Below are 18,893 nucleotides of genomic sequence, written 5' to 3'. Positions count from 1 at the left end.
CCTTAAATTGCTCAGGCTGAGGGCTTTGGGCCGTAGGGTCCCGTGATAACTGACAAAGATGCTGTGCCAGGGATAACAAGATATGGAGGATTTTACCTGTACTCCTATGGGGAAAGAAAAAAATGCACTCAATTCTTTCTAGTTAGGCTCAGACTTACTCCCAAATAAATCAGAAAGGTACAACAATAACAACAAAAAATTGCTTCAGATGTACCACACTCCAAACCTCAAACCATGGGAAAACTATCAGATCTCCTACCCTCCGAGCTGTGTACTGCTCAAACATATCCAGGCAACTCTGAAAAGAGACCCTAACTTTTTTTGACAAACAAAAGGTAGCAGATGGCCACCTGTTTAGGTACAACTGAGTATATTACAATCGGAATTTGTTACATACAGAAAGGAAAATCTTCCTTGAAGCAGGAACCTCCTGTCTACCAAAACCACAGAGGTTGAAAACAACTGATCTGATACCCCAGCAATCAGTCAATAAGAAAATATATTAAATTTTCTCATCAGTATATAGATAGAGGGAACCCCAGAAAAACAATGAAAGTGGGAGAGAAGAGAAAATCACATTCACCCTTCATTCTAATTCTGTGGCCATCATTACTGTTCAAATCCCAGCACTCTTTTCCTGAGACAGCACCCAGCCTACCGACAGAATTAAGTACATAACGAGCACTAAGTAAATGGTAGCTATTATCATTGCTTGGGACAGAAAAGGGACTTGTTCATATAATCCACAAAGACCTATTGAAACACCTTCTGTGTGCCAGGCACTGGGTATACAGCAGAGACCAAAACAGAGTAAGTCTCTGTCCTGCTAGAGCTGACGTTATAGTGACTTGACCCTAAGGTTCCTTGTCCCCATAGACTGCAAACTCAAATGCCTAAAGGGGCCAAGAAGGTAAATTAAATGAGTTGGATCAGAGACTACCTGGCTGTTCACCCAACCTCTTTTCTCTTCCTTCTGGGCCCACTCTTAGATTACATTTCCCAGCCTCTTTCTGCAGGTAGGTGTGGCCAAGTGATGGAGCCCTAATCCATGGAATGTGAGCAGAATGATGCATAGTCCTGTGGGTCCTGTTCCCCCTTCTCTTCCCGCTTCCATTTGATGGATGCAGACAAGCACAGTAGCCTCAGAAGCCACAGACTGAAGATGGCAAAATCACAAAAGAAGGTTCCTGGGTCCCTGAATCACTGCTGTGAGCTCCCCGCCAATCAGGTACACTCATTGGGTCTTTATGCGCATGAAAAATAAACACTATGGCTTTGAGCCATGATAGATTTGAGCATTGGATTGTTACCACAGCTAACCCATATCAGCCAGTATGGGATTGAGGTGGGACAGGCAGGGGCCGTGACAGATGCCCCATCTAAAGGAGGTATCACTTTAGACTTTAGCTAATTGTTGCCATGCAAGAATGTAATTTATTTCACCAGTGTGGTCAACCTTCTGATCGTTTCAAGAGAACCTCGAAATCCTGATTTTTATGGAAAAGCTCCTGATTTTTAAATGATTTTTATTTTTGTTTGACAAGTGTTTGATTTTTGAAAACACATCGGTAGACAGAAGTGAGTCCTCTGGGCTATGATCCCCGCACACCATTCCACCACCAGTACTGCACTATCCATAAGTAAATTTTTGGCAGAATAGTCAAGAAAGGTTCTAAGAATAGAAATAACAGAACAGGATTTTATAAGTAGGGTGAGAATGTACTAGGAAATTCTCTTCCTTCCTTTATACATATCACGATTATCCCATATCTATTATGTATGTGTAAGACGCTGTGCTAAGACAAATAAGACATGATCCCAGCCTTTGTAGCTTCAGAGGTTGTCTGCACACCTTCATCCATAGAGCTGACTTCACAGTTACCCCAGCTTTTAGCAGTTAAGTGGCACTGCTTCCTGCCCCGACAGCTCTGTCCACTGTCTTCTGTGTTCAGGAGCCCATATCTTGGTTGTCCCTTAGAACGGGCTTGACTTTGTTGTATATTCTTCCCTCTTGCTCTGAGCAAGTTGTTTTACTAACCACTGAGCTTACTGTTTCTCCAAATGGACATGGGCTGTAACAGCATGTGTCCTCAGTTATCATGAAAATAGATTTTGCACATGGATCATAGTTGTTGTGAAAGCATTTCCAGGACCCCAGTGAACCTGAGACTACCTGTAGAAAATTGCTCAAAGGAGCGCAGTCTGAGATAGGAGCCAGATCAGTAGACCATCTCAGATGGGACAGGGGTTGGGAGTGGGGAGAATGGCTTCTAACTCCTGTGGAGGAGGGGAGACTATGTGCCAGGAAAGGCTACTTGAAGGAGGCAGGACTTGGACTGGGTCTTCAAGTAAGTACAGCTGCTAACCAAGCAGACAGGGCTGAGAAGAGTTTCCCAGGCAGAAAGAATAAAAGGTAAGGGCTTTGGGGGAACTGCAAGTCTGGCTACGGTGGCAGGTAGGAGTTGGAGGCGGTTCATTCAGAAAGTACCCAGAGTGCTAAGCAATGTTGAACTGAGTTACAGGGCACCACTGGGTAGATTTATGCTTTATAAAAACCTCTGGCTGAAGGATGAGATGGGTTAGCAGGGGCCAAGACTAGAAGCAGGGTAGTCAGTTAGCAGGCATGGCTTTGACAAGAACACCAACCACAAAAAGGGAAGGTCTGAAAAAAGGGCAGCAGAGACAGAAAAGGGACAGAAATATAACAGTTTTCAGAAATACAATAAAGAAGATTTAGTGGCCAACTAAATGAAGGGAAGGAGAAAAAGAAAAGAACCTAGAATGATTCTCGGATTTCTGGGTCCAAATCTCTGGTTGGTCAACCATTGAAATAGTAAATCCTGGTGAGGAGCAAGACTCCAGAGAAGATGAGCTCACTTTGAGGGAGAAATGCTGAAGTGTTGATAGGCAGGGGTAGAATTATCCAGTAAACAGTTGCACAGATGGGTCTCAACCTCGGGACAGAACGGACAGTCTTTTACATCATCAGTACATAGATGGTTGTTAATCCATGAGTCTGAAGGAGGCCACCCTGGGAGGGTCTACAGAATGACGGAGCAAACAGGACTAGACAACGGCTCCAGGATTTAAGCGATCAGGCAGTCACTGTGACTCTAGCAGGATCCAGTGGAGGGGAATTAGTTAAGGAGCGGAAGAGGCAACGAAATAGAGGCAGTGAGGGTGGAAGGTACAGGCAAACAAGAGCTAGAGGTACCAAGGGTGTTTATTTCATGGTTATTACTGCCCAGGCAGGCAGACAGGTGAGGAAGAACACGATAAGGAATCCAAAGATCTGTGTAGGGTTCATAATGTGAATCATAAAGCTCCTAGAACTTGGAAATTTCATGCCTATACTATTTAATTTTTGTTGTGATTCCAGAGCATATAGTCCATGTCTTCTCTTCATCCAACTCAACTGGTTGGGCAATTGAATGTCAAGGTCACACAATGGCTTCCTAATTTAAAAGCTAGAGTCTATGGCCCATCTCCTGTGTGACGTGGCCCCTGCCACCTCTCCTGCCTAGTCCAGCACTCACTATCCTCTTGATTCCTGCCCCCCCCACCCTCCTTCTCTCTAGTTCTGGAATAAACCACGCTTCTTCCCAACACAGAGGACAGTACCCACATTTCCCTTTGCTCTAAATCTCTGCCTGGTTATCTCCTACTCATTTTTCTGATGTTGGCTCAAGTTTCACTTGAGGAAAGTCTTCCCTGACCACCCTCCTCCTTACCTCCTTACTCACCCAGACTCCGCCGCACCTGAGGCTTCCCCTTCATAACACTCACCTCTGTTGGTAAGTGTATACTTATTCCTATGAGGAACTGACTGATGTCTCTCTCTCCCCATGAGCCAATGTCCGCTTCCTCCCCACTATATCCCTTACAGCCAGCACAGTGCCTGCCACATACCAGCTGCTCAATAAATACTGTCTGAATTAATACATATACGGAAGAGTCCGTTTAGAAACAACAGGCATCATTATTTAAGACTAGTATTAAAATTAAAACATGGTGAAAAAAATCAAACCGTGATGCCTGGGGAGAAGGTGGGTAGAGATGGGGAAGGAGGGAAATGTCTACAGAAGAGCAAGAGGAAACTTATTTCCTGGGGTGATGGTCATGTTCGAAATCCTAACAAGAATTTGGGTTAGGGGCACCTGGGTGGCACAGCAGTTGGGCGTCTGCCTTCGGCTCAGGGCGTGATCCTGGTGTTATGGGATCGAGCCCCACAAGGCTCCTCTGCTGTGAGCCTGCTTCTTCCTCTCCCACTCCCCCTGCTTGTGTTCCCTCTCTCGCTGGCTATCTCTATCTCTGTCAAATAAATAAATAAAATCTTTAAAAAAAAAAAAGAATTTGGGTTAAACAGGTGTGTGCATTTGTCAAAACACAGGAATATACGCTTAGGATTTCCATATTTCTCTGTACATAAAAGTTACCTAAAAAATTAAAAATAAACAAATAATGAAGTTTAATCAATGGCATGCATGCCAAAGTGTTTAGGGATAACATGTACTGATGTCTGCAACTTACTTGGAAATATATCCAAAAAAATAAGAGGACCTACTGGATGGACAGAAGTACAGACAAGATAGATGATAAAACAAATGTAACAAAATGTTAGCAGTATCATCCAGGTGATAGGTAATGGCTGTCCACTGTACAGTACTTTGAACACTTCTGTATGCTTAAAAATTGAATAAGATGGGGGGGAAGGCTGCAGAGTATAGCTGAAAATGTATTTACATTGTAGTCAGATCTGGTTTCAAATCCCATCTTCACCACTTACAAGCAATGTGCCCTGAGGCAAGTCAGTTTCTTACATGTTCTCTCAATCCTCGCTTCCTCCAAGAAAAATGGGCAAGAATTACCTCACAGCGTCATCATGGGGGTTAAATAAGGTGGAATTCCTGATCCAGTGACTCACACGAGAGTAGCTATTTCATCAATGTTAGTCGTCCTATTCAGAAGTCAACATAGCCGCAAACTAGGACAAATCTCCAGTGAAACATAAAAGAATCTTGTCAAATTTTTCTCTCACACAACCCCTGGGAAATTAAAAGAATAAATTAACTGTGCTATTTTTATAGGTAAAGACACTGACCTTCCATCAGTAGGACACTTGGAACTCCATGTCTAAAGGAGATCTATGCTGTCAACACCCTCATTCCATCTCCCAGTGGCCAACACCACTCTTTAGAGCCGGCCAGAGTTAGTGACATAGTCACATCAGGCAGAAGGACGGGGAACGTTGGCCGAACTCTAAGTAGCGGACAGAAGCCAAGACTCCCAGTCCCCTCCCAGATGTGCAAGGGAGAAGAGCCAACCAGACGAGCCTTAAGATCTGGGAAAGCATCTCACATGTGGTCGGGGTGGCAGTCACAAGACTGTCCTGGCTTTTAGCATAATTATATGAACTGAGAGATGGCCTCATGACCATAAATAAAAGCCTCCGGTCACGAATAATAGTGTTGATTCTACTGGAAGACGTGTAACAGGCCACCACATGGCCTTCACCTCTCTAGGTCTGTAAGGTGGAGGAAAGGAATCCGTTGATGACGACCTGAAATGAGAAGGAATTGCTGACCTCGAGAACCAAGGAAAACAACAAAACCAGTGCACCTCCAAGAAAATGAGGCCTGACGTCTTAAAATCAGTGAAAGTGTTAATTCTATGTCACAAGTGAGACACTACAGGCGGAGGAAATTGTGATTTTTTAGAAAGCATCTCTGTGTGCCTACTAGATGGCACATTTAGGACTATATAATTCAAGCTATTTTAGGCTGTGCATGCCCAATCTAACTTCCACCCTCTCTTCCTTGAAATAGTATTTCCTTTTACATAACTCGAAACCCACCTAGTTAGTTAGCCTCTGAAGCCTAGACTTTAAACTTCTTGGAGACTTGCTGCATTTACTGGGTACACTGCATGGGTCGTGCATGGAGCCTACAGATGGATAGGATCCCATCGGCGCTGAGCCAACTGTGCACATCTCTTCCCGACTCCACCGTCACATTGGTAGTCCGAAACCAGCCATGGTGGGAGTATCTATACCGTGGAAATTGGCCAACACTATAAATCAGGCCACTTATCCTTGATGTGTTTCATAGAGCCAGCTTACGAGAGCACATGAACTTGTTTTTCCCTGCTATGGAAGAGACAGATTTGGGGAAGCCCGCCCTATCCACACCACCTTATTTAAAACTGCCCTCTACCACAGGCCGTGGCTGAAGGAGGGGTCAGCCTAGGAAGTCATTTTTGTACTACCTGCCCCTTCTCCCCTGGCCTCTGCTGATCAGACGAGGGGTACATTCCTCACCCCATTGGCCAGATGATGGCAGCCTGATATTTCCTCCTGGGAAATATGGAAATGGGACAGAGACTGGACGGTAGACCCTGAAACTGAAAAGTCTTGCCAACTCTGGCTGCGGTGAGCACCACAGCAAGAAAAAGCATGCTGAAGATTAAGCTACAGGCGGATTGAGTGGCTGTCATAAGCAGAGAAACCCAGTCTGCAGGGAGAGGCAGAAGGACAGACCCAGCCTGCGGGAAAAGAGAGAGGGGCCCTGAGACACAAGGCCAATAACCTCAGCCTCTTAGTGTCGAGGAAGGCAATGTCATGCAGCAGAGTGAGGGCTATGGAATCAAACTGCCTGGGTTCAAATCCCACCTCTGACACTTACCCAGTGATACTGGATGAATAACTATAAAGTTCCTCTGTGCCTCTGTTTCCTCATCTGAAACGTGGATATTATAACAGAACCCACTTCCTAGGGTTGTTGTGAAAAGTGAAACGGGCTGATACAAATAGTAAATGCTCCAAAATGTTAGCTAATATTTCTATCGATTAATTATATAGTGCACACGGCCCAGTTATATTTTATTCCTAGTCTGAATCTGTCACGTGAGAGTCCCCTGTGGCCAAAGGCCCCATACTTGAGCTAGTTTTAGTTACGGACTAGGTAGTGTAACAGAGCAGTGTAATCGTACAAGCAGAGAACAACAGAGAATTCCTGAATCATAGAACAATGTAAAAATCCCTGGACCGTTGTGTGACCTTTAGCAAACCGCTTCCTTAACCCTCTCAAGACTGATATGAGATTCAAATAAGGGAGTGAGAACTTCAACAAGTATGAGGTATGACGCCAAACTCCGGAGACTCTCATCCCTGTAGGGAAAAGTGAATGTATCACATTAGCCATAGGATGGGAAAATACTTGTTTAAAACGTTGTTTTTCTCGTTGGACTAGAGACAAGAAATTACTCTCCATCCCACTGCAAGGAAGGTTTTGTTCCTGCAGGATTCTCCGGGTTGACACGCGTGTTCACCTCCAGTATTAAGTAACATAATAACAGGAAACTGCCAGAGACAGCTCTATGGCACTGATTTTTTAATACATTTCCATCTGGCTTAATTATATTCAAAATAAAGCTTGTAATCCAGATCCTCCTTTTCAAAACAAAGACTCGTTATTTGATAATGAAGTACGTAGGTTTAGAGATATTTTTGCTCAGCTCTTTTAGACAAGGACTTACAAAGTGGCACCATTACTTTCAACACATTTTCTTCTCAGACTTCACATTTTTCGCCAGTCCTCCCTGGTTTGCTGTTGACATTTGGTAAATAAAAGACAAGTGACAGAGGTCAGCATTCATTACTAGAAACCGAGGTAGAGAGGTAGGTCTGGGAGGCCTGGTTTCATTGTGGCACTTAATTCCATATTTCACGCTACAAGAGTAAAGTTAGAAATATTCTAGACCTTCCTATTTACTGGTACCGCATAAATAACAAAGCCATTTTGTGTTTCTTACGTCAAGGGATTTTATTTCGGGCTAAGAATAGATTTAACATATATAAATCAAAATCAAAATCAAATTCCCCTCTCGTGGTTAGGATGCATTAGGCGAAGACTCGCCTGAGTGGACAGATGGCAGGTGCAGCAATGTCCTTGGGCTAAATACTTGGGGCAGCCACTTGGCCTTATTTACATCTACATTAGTTGGTTTAAACACAGTGTTTATCCCTATTCTGTTTGGTGTTTCAGGGGGTTTGTGATTTTTCATCAGCATCTGTGGAAGTTTGTTCCAAGGAAGGAAGCCAAGGAGTAGAGAAAATAGGAGAAATGGTCTAAGGAGAGGTTTTAACTCTATAGGTTTGAATCCAATCGGTGGTTTTAAAACAGTTTTCTTTTATAGTAAAGGCTTTTCTATGTTTCAGGGAGAAGTTCAAATTCACTTGTGACAAAATTTACTTAACATGGAAAAAGAGTCATGATACAGTGTCAAGTTACAAAAATTCTGAATAGTATACCCTTAATCTTTTTAATTTTTTTCAGATTTTTTTAAATTTATTTATTTGAGAAAGAGAGAGAGCACATCAGTGGAGGGAGGGGCAGAGGGAGAGAGAGAAGCAGACTCCCCGCTGAGCAGGGAGCCCAACGAAGGACTTAATCCCAGAACCCTGGGATCATGACCTGAGCCTAAGGCAGACAACTTACTGAGCCACCCAGGAGCCTCCACCCTTAATCTCTGTAAAAAATTAAATGAGGATATGTGTATGGATATAAATATGGTATGAAAGAAAGGTCTGGAAAGACTCATCCTATTTGCTTGGTAGCACCACTCTAGGAAATAGCAATGGGGCCAACAGAGCCTTTTGCATTTTACTGCATACGCTTGCGTACAGTTTGAACTTAATAAAGTATATATGACTTTTACAATTTTAAAAGCCAATGAAGATTAAAGATAAGCCAATGTTTATCTGGGCTTCAAGTTGGAACCATAAGAGCAAAATACGGGAAAACTCTTCTCTTTTGAGAATGAGAGTCTTCAACTGGGCTCACCACTAATGTAGGAAGAGATAAGAAATGCAAATGGTCTAACCCACCAAAACATTTGCCCAGGGCTCATAAATACACAGCCCGGGGAATGCTGGGAAGAAGGGAGGAGCCTGAGGCTCTTACTGATGAGAAGACTACAGTCCTGAAAAGCGAAGTGAATTGATAAATAGCCCACAGCCAGCTAGGGGTGACCTGTCTCCTGAGTACATCCAACACAATTTCCCCTCACCCAGGCCACTCGCCCTAGACCTTAAACCAAACCAATGTCTTAATGTCTAAGAAGTGTCCACTGAGGAAATGTACTAGAGGTATCTGATACTTCTTAATTTACTAAAGAAACCCTTAAGCAATCTTCAATCTCATCTATAAAACCATAGGCCCTAGGGGAGAAATAATACCAATTCTATCCAAACACTTAACATAAAATTGAAGAGAGAATGCTTTCCAAACATTTTAGAGATCAGCATTACCCTTATTCCAAAACCAGACAAAACATACCAGGAAAACAAGGCTACACACCAATCAATATCCTTCATGAACATAAGACTTTATAAATTTCCAATAAAAATTAGAAAATCAGGCCCAGCTGGAACACACACCATGACTAAGCTGGAGTTTATCCCGGGAATACAAGGTTGGTCCAACATTCTAAAATCAACCAATGTCTTTTTACAGACTGAAAAAGAGAAACCTTGTGGTGATTTCAACAGATAAAGAGAAAGCATTTGACAAAATTCACTACCCATTTATGATAAAACTTTCACAGCAAGTTGGGTATAGAAGGGCACTTCCTAAACCTGATAAAACGCCTCTACAAAACAAAGCAAAACAAAACAAAACTACAACCAATATCATACTTAATAGTGAAAGACCAAACGAGATCAAGGCAAGGATGCCCACTCTCCCCATTCCTACTCAACAATGTACTTGAAGTTATAACCACTGCAATGAGGCAAGAAAAAGAAATAAAAGGCATACAGATCTGAAATAAAGAAAAATCCCAAAGATTCTACAGAAAGCAGCTAGAACTACTGTGATTTTGGAAGGGTCACATGATACAAGGTTAATCTTCTTAAAATCATATATCTATGTACTGACAAAGAATTTTTTAAAGTACTGCTTACCAAAGCATTGTAAAACATGAAATACATACGTACAAAATTTGTATGCTGAAAAGTATAAATCACTGATGAAAGAAAAAGAAGACTACCTAAATAAATGGAGAGAAACATGTTCATGGACCAAAAATTTCAATATTGTTAAGATATCAGTCTTCTCCAATGAAATCCCAGTAGAAATTCCAGCAAGTCTTTTTTATACAGATTTCCAAAAAGATATTAAGCTCTCTAGGGAAAAACACAAGACCTGGAACACCCAAAAAGATTTTGAAAAAGAAGAAAAAATTTAGAGGATTCACACTATCTGATTTCAAGACTTACTATAGAGCTCAATCAGGGGTAATTTTACTTCCCTAGGGGCCATTTAGCAATGTCTGAAGACATTTTGGTTGTCACAACTGGGGAAGGAGGGAGCTACTGGCACCTACTGGGCAGAGGCCAGAAATGGCACTAAACATCCTACAAGGCACAGGACAGTCCCCCACAACAAAGAATTATCTAACCTAGAACATCAGTAGTGCTGCGACTAAGAAACTCTGAGCTAGAGAAATCAAGACAGTGTTTTACTGACATAAGGAAAGAAGTACACATTAATAGAACAAGCTAGACTCCAGAAATAAGCCCATATATATAAAGTACCAGGTAATTCAACAGAACAAATACAATCTCTTTAATAAATGGAGCTGGAGCAATTAAACACCCATATGCAAAAGACATTAACCTCAACTCTTTCCCTGCCTCGTATACAAAAACTAACATGAGATGGACCACAGATCTAAAGGTAAAAATAAGACTATAAAACTTCTAGAAGAAATCATAGCTGTTTGTGACCTTGAATTAGGCAAGTATTTCTGTCCTCGGATATAAATAACTACAAATCTTTTTTTTTTTTAACGTGGAATGAAGCCTCCTTAATTTTATTTTTATTTATTTTATTTTAATTCCAATGTAGTTAATATACAGTGTTGTATTTGTTTCAGGTGTACAATATAGCAATGCAACAATTCCATGTATTACTCAGTGCTCGTCAAGGAAAGTGTACTCTTCGCCCCTTTCGCCTATTTCACCCCACAACCACAAATCTTACATTTAAATGCTGATAAACTGGAGTTAGCCAAAACCTAAAACTTCTGTTCTTTAGAAAATACTGTTAATGAAACAAGAAGCCACAGGCTGGGAGAAAATATCTGCAAAGAGCATATCTGATAAACACCCTGCATCCTGAATACATAAAGAAAGCTGAAAACTCAATAATAATAAAACAAATACTCTAATTTTTTAATGGGCAAAAGGCTTAACAGACACTTCAAAATAGATACAGATGCCAAGTAAGAAAATGAATACACACGCAGCAATGACATTATTAGCAGCTAGAGAAATGCAAACTAACGTTACAGTGAGATACCACTAAAAACTTTGGGAATAGCTGGAATTTAAATTTAAAAAGAAAGTTGACAAAACCAAGTGCTAGGGAGGCTACAAGGGAACAACCAGAATACTCACACATTGCTTATGGGAATACAAAATTGTACAGCCACTTTGGAAAAGAATTTGGCAGTTTCTATTTCTTTTTCTTTTTTGTAGAGGGTGGGGAGGAAAAGGGAGAGAATTTTAAGTGGGCTCCACGCTCAGCATAGAGCCTGATGTGGGGCTTGATCTTACAACCCTGAGATCATGCCCTGAGCCAATATCAAGAGTCGGACACTTAAATGACTGAGCCACCCAAGTGCCCCAAGAATTTGGCAGTTTCTTATAAGATTAAATACATATCTAACGTAAGATCCAGAAATTCCTCTCCTAGGTATTTACCCAAGAGCTGAAAGCTGCTCATACAAAAATTTTGTGCTAAAAACTGGAAACAAGCCAAACATCTATCAACTGGTGAATGGATAAGCAAACCGAGGCGCATCCCAATAAAAAACGTACAGAAACAGAGATACCTGCATGCAATACCATATATGATTCTCAAGAGCATTGTGCTAAATCAAAGAAGCCGGACATAAAAATGTTACATACTGTACGATTCCATTTCTATGAGCCTCAGTTAAAGGCAAAATTATAGGGACAGAGAATAGATTAGTGCTTGTCAGGGACTGCATGTGTCGGGGGGAGAAGACTGACTACAAAGGAGCAGGAGGAAATTTTTGGAGGTGACAGAAATGTTCTATATCTGAATTGTGGTTGTGGATCCATGATTATATACTTCTGTCAAAACTAATCATGCAGTACACCCAAAAAGGGTGAATTTTACTGTATGTAAATTACACCTTAATAAACTTGACTTCAAAAAAGAAAAAAAGTGGTGGCTCATAGCTCATTTTCTTTGTACGGCATGACATTTCAAAAATGTGAATTAGTTGGTGACATTTGAAAACAAGATTTTAAGCAAAGGGGCGCCTGGGTGGCTCAGTCGTTAAGCATCTGCCTTCGGCTCAGGGCGTGATCCCGGCGTTCTGGGATCGAGCCCCGCATCGGGCTCCTCTGCCAGGAGCCTGCTTCTTCCTCTCCCACTCCCCCTGCTTGTGTTCCCTCTCTCGCTGGCTGTCTCTCTCTCTGTCAAATAAATAAATAAAATCTTTAAAAAAAGATTTTAAGTAAAGACGCAGCTTTTCTTGAGAAGTCAGAACTTTGGCACCCTGGGCCCCACCCCCTCCCAGGCTGCGGGTAAGCGAGAGCTGCCTCTTTGCACAGAACAGATACTTTATGTCTTGCTGCATCCCCCAACCTGAACCAACTCACATAAGTATTTTATTGACCTGCCACTCCACCCACTGAGTAAGGGTTGCTTACCCTTGGCCATAGATGGTTCGAGGCCAGAGGCCAGGCCTAGTAGTTCTGCACCATACCTCCAGGATCTGGTGAAGAGCTTGGCCCTGCATGTGCCAGGTGGTTGATAAACATTATCAAATCGTTGTGACGCACTTGCCACCTTCCCACCAGCTTCCATAACTGATATTCACAATATCCAGATTGCCAACTGCTCCTTTGGACCTGCAGTCCCCAAAGGGTCACCATCCAAGGCAGCCATCTAGTGACCTAGAATAATGTGTCCCTCTGTGTGTTTAGAAATCCCCTGGAATATGTTGTCAAGCAACGAAAATGTTTTAGGATCATTCCAACTATTCATTTTTGTCTGCAGAAGAGTAGAGTTGTTGTTCGCTTGAAAGAAAGAAAGAAAGAAAGAAAGAAAGAAAGAAAGAAAGAAAGAAAGAAAGAGAAGGAAAACCACAATACTGGCTTGAAGGGTAGTGAAAATGAAAAGGGAAGTGTGCACATTTTGAATATTCTCAGATCATATTCTAGTAATTTAAGACTTAAGATAAGTAGGCTTCTGTGAGATTCTCTGGTTGTCATCAGAATCCAATATCTCAAAGTTTTCACAGTGATGTTCAGTTGTAGGGAGGGTGTAGGGCAGGGAGGGGCTTCTGACTTCTATTTGATGTCAATATTAAAAGTAGAGTGTTACTATTCCCCAAATCTTCTTTACTTGTGTGCTTCTTTCCCCAAAGAAGCAGAAGCAAGGTTTAGGACATCTTGCAAATATCTTTGAAGCACTGATAATTAATATAGAGAGTAAAAAAACCCAAATGCATTTTATTGGATTGTCTATATCTGGGGGGAACAAACACCAAATTAAACACTCTTCCTTGTACTTCTTTAAGGTTAAAAAATGAGAAAGTACAAACGTAATACAATTATATCCCATCTTAACCCTCCCTTGACCCTCCCCTCTTACCCTGCTTTCCTTGACAGAAAAGACTTTTAAAGAGTTGTGGGGTTTTCTTACTATCTCTGATTTCTTTTTCCTTTCTCTCTTGAACCCACTGCAGTGAGACTTCCATTCCCTCTACTCGCAGGGCACCAAACACGTCCACAACTCCAAACCCAACATCCACTGCTAGTCCCCCTTTCTCAGTCTCTTTTGCTGTCCCTCTTCCCCATGAACCCCTAAATGCTGCAGTATCCCACGGCTCATTGCTCAGATCACCCCTCTTCTCTAGAGTTACTCTCTAGGTTTCTCAAGCAATCCCATGCTGATGGCTTCCAAATTTATATCTCTGGACCCAACATCTGCCTGGAATTCTAGACTACTATGTTCAGCGGGCTACTCGACATCTCAACTTAGATGTTTAATAAACATTTTCAGCTTAACATACCCCAAACCAACTCTTTATTTCCTCCCGCAATCCTGAGCCTCTTGCAATTTTCTGCATCTCAACTGATGGTAACTTCATCTTCCTAGTTGCTCAAGCCAAAAATCTTGGCGCCATATTGGTTCCTCTCTTTTTCTCCCACACCACCTCCAGCTTATTAGAAATTTGTATTAGCTCTATCTTCAAAAGATGTCCAAAATTTCACCACTTCTCACCACTCTCTAAGCCACACTACCTGGTCTCCCTGTTTCTACCCGTGACCTTACAGTCTTTTCTCCCCACAATAGTGAAAGAGAATCTTTTAAAACTGAAGTCAGATCACATCACCTTTTACTTATTCTCATTCAAAATAAAACGCCAAGTTCTCACCACGCCAAAACGTACTACACGATCTGGCCTCAGCCTGCTCAGCCAGCAATGGTCATTTCTTACCACTGTCCCCTTGCTCACTCAATTTCACATGGCCTCCATGCTGGTCCTCAACCATCCCAAACACAATCTCTTCTCAAGGCCTTTGCACTTGCTTTCCCCTCTGCCTGGAATATCTTCCTCCAGATATCCACTTTTAGGTAGCTGCACAAATGTCATCTGATCATGGAGGTCTTCCGTCCCCGCTCTACCCATAAGCACATGCGTGAGGGCACACACATACACACCAACATCAGCCTCTTGCTATCCCCTTACCCTGATTTATGTGTTTTACCATCATCCAACCTACAGTCATTTCTTTCTTGCCACTTGCTACTTAATGTGGGGGTCAACGAACCCCCGGTGCTTGCAAGAAATACAGAACATCAGGCCTTATCCCAGACTTGTTGAATCAGAACCTGCATGCTAACAGGATCTTCAAGTAATTCACATCCGCAGTCAAGTTTGGAAAGCACGGGGCTAGTTCCATGAGAATGAGAGTTTCTTTTCGTTCATTTTGGTGACCTCAGAAAGCTGAGGCACTCAAGATACACTGGGTGAAGGAAAAAACAAGTGAGCGATTGCACCTGTTTCAAATGGGACTCCAAGTTGATGATGTGGTACAAGGTTGGAGAAGGACAAGAAAGACAACCTAGGTCAAAATTAACTCCCCTAAATTTTGTGCTTAACTAGAGATTCCCCAGGAACAGCAAACCCTTCTTCCAAAATGCAATATACATTCCCCGGCTAAAGCAGCCATTCACAACTTACTGTGGGTTATTTAAACGAGATACTTACTCTAACAAAAACAGAATCAGCCAAACTGAGGGAACAGGAGTGTAAGAAGGCTGAAAATTTACTAAGTGCCTACTGTGTGTTGGGCATCAGAACAGGCAAGAGGGAAACACAGATAAATCAGGGAACTTACAAGTAGGTGGGCGAGGCAGAGGACCTTTCAGAGAAGGGCAAAGACGGTGTGGTGGCCTGGGTGGAGGGCTTGGGGAAGCCGCAGGGCACGGAGAAAGTCTGGAGAACTCCTCCCTGTGGGCATCCTGTGCTCCGGCCACAAAGAACCCTTTACTTTTGCTCAGCCGAAAATGCCGCCATCAATCCTACCAACACCTACTCATGCTTTAAAGGGCCTCCGCTCCCCCAGAATTAACTGCTCCTTCATTTTGTGAGCTCTGATCACATAGTGTCAGAAATCAAGGGTGCCTGTCACTCTCTCCATGAGGGGCTTCTACCTACTGTCTTCTCCTTATTCACCTCTGCAGCCGCAGCCCCGGCACTAGCACCGGACGCAGTAATATTCAGTCTATTTCTGCCATTGTAAGAACAGCTAGCATTCCTGGAGCATTTACTATGTGTACCAAGCACCGTTTGAAACACTTCACATGAATTAACTCATTCGAGCCTCATGACAACCCAGTGAGATTAGAGCTATTATCTCCATTTTACAGATCAGAGACATGAGGCCCAGAGAGGCAAGGTCACAGAAATGAATGAGCCCTGTACCTGCACCCAACGGGCACACGGTGAAGGTTTTCGGATGTGAACTGCGGGGAGGATCAGTAGTTAAGAAGGCTGGGAAGGCGAACTTGAACTTTACCATCCTGCCTGGAGCCCCTGAGGGCAGAAGAGGCTAGAGGAGGTCAGAGCCCGCTGTTCTAAAGAAACTCCTTTCCCACACCAGTCTCCCATATCCAAAACAGAAGTTACTGCCTGGGAGCAAGAGCGCCGTGGAGATGGAAGTTAGGAGAGGAGGTCCAGGGGAGGACACTGAAGGCCTTTCCTTTATAGGACAAAGAGAAGGGGCTCCAATTCCCCGGGAATGTTATAGCAAAAGCACTGGGAGGAACGGGTGCAGGGAGGCTGGAACAGACAGCAGGGGCTCGGGAACACAAAGGTTCTCAACAGCTGCTACAGATTTTCCTGAAACAAACTATTTTCATCCATTTTTCAACCCAGGTAAATTGTTTACCTTGGCCGTGCTTAGAAAACAAAGCACAGCAAGGGCATGACTGTAGCAAACTAGCACCTTTAGTCAGATCTTAATATCATAGGTCTGGCTTCTCATGCAACTCGGGATCAGACACATTGGGCAGCGAGTAACACCACCAAACTGCAGCTACCCCTCCCAGAAGTCCAAAACCAGGTTGTCGGGAAGTTACAGTTCCCAGAAAAATGTCATCCATTCCCCTGCCTCCCTCCAGACACCGCTTCTTTATACAAATCCCTGGGGATGCCTTGCATTAGTCCCAGGACTCACCCACCCTGCAGCGATGCTGCCTCAATCGGAAATCAGAGAACAAATGAAAGCAGGTAGGAGGCAGGACAGGGAGCCCAGGATTTAAGTCATGACACTGAATCAGCAGCCAATTCACAGGAAACCGTGGAGCCCAGTGGTACACTCTGGATCCACAGGTGAGCTAGACCACAGGAAACTGGTCATCAAGGGTGACAGCAGAAAGGGCACCGCCAAAAAGCACAGAGGAAGCAACAAGTCATTCCAATGACAGGGGAAGACAGGAGACTTTGGGGAACAGCATCCATTTTCATGATTTTTACCATCATTTTAATCAAAGCACCTTTCTTAATTATCCCCATGAACACCACACTAAGAAGAAAAAGAAAAAGGACATCAGGGCTAAAACTTAAAGATACCTATCAAAAGCCCCTATGTCAGACTCTGGCAGTCTGAAGGCAGAGCCAAGTAAAGTCAGGTTCAGAACGGTCAGCGGTCCGAAGGAAGAACAGAAATTCAAAACTGGTCAGAGGGAATCATACGACATCAGGCTGAACAAGAACAATACATAAACTCCAAATTGCACATATTCCAGATGGCTGAACAGTTTTTGGTATATGCACTCAAATGAACAGCATCCAAAAATTAACATCTCGTAAACAGTTTACAAAACTACCAGAGATCTGATTTATTTTAAATAAAAACTCAAAGTGTGCTTCTGATCCCAGGAATACTAAGGTGTTCACATGTGTCTGACTCTGGACTTACCTTTTAACCATTATGCCAAATACACATCACCGAAAAGTGCCAGAGGCATAAAAATTGGGGGCTAAAATTCTTCAAAGCTTTTTCTTGGGTCTCAGGCACCCATCCAAAGATTACCAAACTTTGTCACCACTATAATCATAACAGAAAATTTCTGGACAGTAACTTGTACACATAGACACTTCATGTTAGGGACCCTTTAAATGAATCCCCCTCAAAAAAATAAAATGGGCTTAGAATCAAGCTGTTGAAGACAGGCAATAATTTTAACCTGAATCCCTCTTACCTATATCCTTCATAATTAGGAAATTTAATCTAATTTGGGGGAAGGTGTACTCTGGGGAAAAAAGCAGTCTTCATTAGTCCTTGCTAGAAATCACATAACTACAGGATCCCATTTGCTAAAGTGAGAACTATAGTCCTTGATAAATGAAATGTACCAAGAGCCCAGAATTTCATCACAAACAAAAGCCTGACCTTTACAAGTGCCATAGTAATCATTCTTATTTCAAAGACCATTCCTGACCGTGCAGTGAGTTTTGAAGCACATTAGCAAAATAACCCCCCCCCCAAATAGTTACAAGAGCTTTCTCAAAATGGTCCGAGGAATTACAGAAATCTATTTCCTGGGGTTCTTGGGAGTCTAAAAGACAAGTGGGATTATTTTTAACTACCCTCCTGCAAACAGTGGGTTATATACTTGGTCAGTGACTGGATCCTTTTGCAATGCAAGCAATTGTTTTAGGTATCTCTATCCCAAAAGAAAATGGGTCTTCTGTCAACATGCAAGGAAAAACGCTATTTGGGAAGCAGGGAATTGCCTAAAACTCTCTGGCCATTTCATGCAGCTAAAACAAAGTGGGCACCCAACAGGGAGCCCAAAATACAGTGGACGTCCCCACCCTGAAATGTGTCCTATTAAAATACATCCCTTTTAAGGTGCCTTTAACACACCATGTCTTTATCTAAATGAAGCGTGCCTGCCGGGACCACTGGGAAGGATCTGCAACTTGTCCAGAAAGAAGATGCGAAGGCACCTCTTTTTACTTCCCCGCCCAACGGTGCCTTCCCGGGAGACAGATTCCTGACAGTTCTCCTGCTGTGGCAGCAGCAAAGGGCGGAGAAAATCCCAGCGCCGGTGCTGCAAAGACCTCTCCATCCACCGCCACCCCTTCAGGTGCCGGCCCCGACGGGCGGCCCCGCTCCTCCAGAAACCTCCATGGGCGCAAAGCAGCCAAGTGCTTACCGGTGTCGGCCAGGCAGTGCTCGGAGAGGGCCGCCAACAGCAGGAGTCCCAGCAGCAGCGGCGGCAGCGGCGGCTGCGGCGCATCCTGGGACGCGGCGGCCCGGGGACCCGGCGCGGGCC

At 43.2% G+C, this 18,893-nt stretch overlaps 1 protein-coding gene across 1 annotated transcript in view; it reads right to left on the bottom strand.

The window, feature by feature from the left end:
* Positions 1–18,887, bottom strand: part of KIAA1549L (KIAA1549 like) — a 266,547-nt gene extending 247,660 nt beyond the window's left edge. Inside the window, exon 1 of the mRNA XM_034645358.1 lies at positions 18,774–18,887. The gene's annotated coding sequence lies outside the window, so the exon portion shown is untranslated. The remainder of the gene's footprint in view (positions 1–18,773) is intronic.
* Between the last annotated feature and the right edge of the window lie 6 nt (positions 18,888–18,893).

This window comes from Ailuropoda melanoleuca, chromosome 16, assembly GCF_002007445.2.
Source record: "Ailuropoda melanoleuca isolate Jingjing chromosome 16, ASM200744v2, whole genome shotgun sequence".
Taxonomy (NCBI): domain Eukaryota; kingdom Metazoa; phylum Chordata; class Mammalia; order Carnivora; family Ursidae; genus Ailuropoda; species Ailuropoda melanoleuca.
This window is presented reverse-complemented; position numbering and strand designations above follow the sequence as displayed.